Raw genomic sequence first — 2,771 nt, forward strand, 5'->3', positions numbered from 1 at the left:
TCCGAGAGTTTGAGAGGCGTCCGAGTGGTGGCCGGGTAGCGTCCGAGGGCTGTGAGTGTTCTTGGCCGAAGGACCGATCCCGTGATCACATCAGTGCTGAAGCTCATGCATCTGGTGGATCAGAACGTGGCAGTGAATGCTTCTGAGAGGAATGTCTCATCATCCAAGGTGGTGTATAAGCAGTAGATGAATGAGGTCTGCCAAGGATGTGAGGAACATGACCAGGGCGGGAAAGTAGGATGGGTTTGCTTCTTTTATGTCCTGCAAAATCATCAATAGAAGAAACAAGTGCTCTACGATAATCTCGTGGCTTGGTTAACTGTAAAACAGTCTTTGTACCTTTGAAGTTCTTGTTAGTGATTTGAGGAGGATTAGGTGAAGAAGATACATACCTTGGCCTTACCTGAGGACTATGGAGTGTGGAGTGGGAAATTTTCTGTTTGGGAACAGGTTTCTGACTTGGAGCATCAGTCTTGGAGATGTTCTGTCTCGGTCGTGGAGGGGTGTCGATCGATGCCTCCTCTGTGTCGATCGACACTGAGTTTGATGCTCGTGATGCAGCAACTTCCTCAACAGAAAAAGTTTGTCCATCAATGGTAGGAGCTCTCTTCAGCTTATCCATCTCAAAATTCATACTCAAACCATCCACATTCAGTGCTCTGTGTCCCTTCTGCACATCAATGATGGCACCAGCTGTAACCAAAAAAGATCTTCCTAAGATGAGAGGATCTTTAGGCTATTTATCATACTTCAGCACCACAAAGTCGGTGGGAATCATGAAGTTTCCAACCTTAATTGGAATATCCTTCAAAACACCTTCAGAAATTCTTCGGGATCGATCAGCTAGGATTAGAAAAATCGGAGTTGGCTTGAATTCTGTCACCCCAAGTCTCACAGCAACAGAATGTGGTATCAAGTTGATGCTAGAGCCAAGATCGCAAAGAGAGTGAGCAAACCTTCCTGTGGAGATGGAGCAATCTAACAAAAAAATTCCAGGATCAGGTAGTTTCTTAGCAGTCCTACACTGAATTGCTGCACTCACTTTCTCAGAGACTACCACTTCTTGCTTCCTCTCTTTCCTCCTTTGAACAGGCTGGTTCAACATAATTGCACTAACATCTTTTGTAAGAAGTGCTCCTTCTTCAGGGCTCAAACCATTGGATACCATTCTCTTCACATACTACTTAAGAGGTGGTGAAAGCTTTACTGCATCAATCAAAGGCATCTCAATCATCACCTTATCCATCATAGTCTTGCATCTAGCATCTTCAATCTCCTGCTTGGACCTCATAGGCTTAGGAAATGGAATCTTAGGTTTATAAACCCTCTCAACTGCTGGAACCTGAGATTTTGCAGTTTCGGGTTCTGTCTGGGATGAGTGTCGACCGACACCATCACCTAAAATCGAATTCTCCGTCGATTGCTCACCTTGTTCTGCAGAAGCAATTTCACCTTGATCTTCACCTCTCACTAATATGGCATTACAAGAATGTTTGGGATTTGACTCAGTTCTCCCAGCAAGATACCCCTCTTGTCGTTTAACAGACCCAGCAGTCTGAATAACTTGATTCTCTAGTTTCTTGACATGAATGTTCAATGCTTCTATCTTCCCATTCAGCTAAGTGTAGACATTGTCAATCTTTCCATTGAATGTCACTGTCAATTGCTCCTGTCCTTGCAAAAGCTGCTCAAGCATGGCTTCCATTCTACTCTCTAAAGAAGTCTTAGGAGGTGGAGACTGATAAGATGAATTCCCATAGGTTCTTGTATAGCCATTGTTCTGTTGCTGCTTCTGGTCACCATTGTAAGGTCTGTTGCCTTGCTGATTACCGAATCTCTATCCCTGATACCCAGCTCCATACACATAGTTGACATTCTCCTCTGTATTCTCTGACTCTGGCTCCAATGTCTCAACTTCAGCAGAAAATTGGACTGACTTCTTACCCATAAGAAGATTGTGTACTGAATCCAGCTTAGCATTAACAGAAGCTAGCTGGTTTGAATCAAACTCTCCATGCAGTCTCTTTCTTTCAGCATCAGCTCTTTTAGTGTTATTGCTAGAAGCCAAATTCTTAATCAAAACTTCATCATCTTCTGGAAATCTTGTCTTGAAGTTCCCATGACTTGCAGCATCCAAAGCTAACTGATACTTCCAGTCACACCCTCTAAAGAAGATACTCAACAGTTGTACCCTTGAAAAACCATGGTGTGGGCAGTCCCTCTGATAAGCTTTGAATCTCACCCAAGCTGCCTTGAAAGCTTCATCATGTCCTTGCTTGAATGAAGAGATCTTGACTCTTAGCTCAGCTGACATTGCATCATCATAGAAATGGTTGAGGAAAGCCACCTTGATATCATGCCAATTTGTCAAAGATCCAGCTGGCAACTGATTCAACCACTGAGATGCCTCTCATGCAAGTAAGTATGGAAAAACTTGCAGAATATGAAATCCTCAGTCACTCCATTAGCCTTGATACTGGTCACAAGATCCTCAAAGTGCTCAATGTGGTCCAAAGGCTTCTCATGGGGCAGGTTAGAGAAAGGTCTCTGCCCAACTAGCTGGAAGTAAGCAGACTTCAGCTCAAAGTCATTCCTCTGGAATGGTGGAGGAACAATAGCAGACCGGTTCTCATATACAAGATCAGCCCGGTTGTAGTCAGCAATGGTCATGATCAAGTCCCGGTTTTGGTCCTGTCTTCGAACTGGGCTCTGGACGTGGTTGGCAGCTCCATGTGCGCCTGCTGCAGGTGGGTGTCGATCGACACCCTCTG

The sequence above is a fragment of the Camelina sativa genome, chromosome 5 (genome assembly GCF_000633955.1).
Source record: "Camelina sativa cultivar DH55 chromosome 5, Cs, whole genome shotgun sequence".
Taxonomy (NCBI): Eukaryota; Viridiplantae; Streptophyta; class Magnoliopsida; order Brassicales; family Brassicaceae; genus Camelina; species Camelina sativa.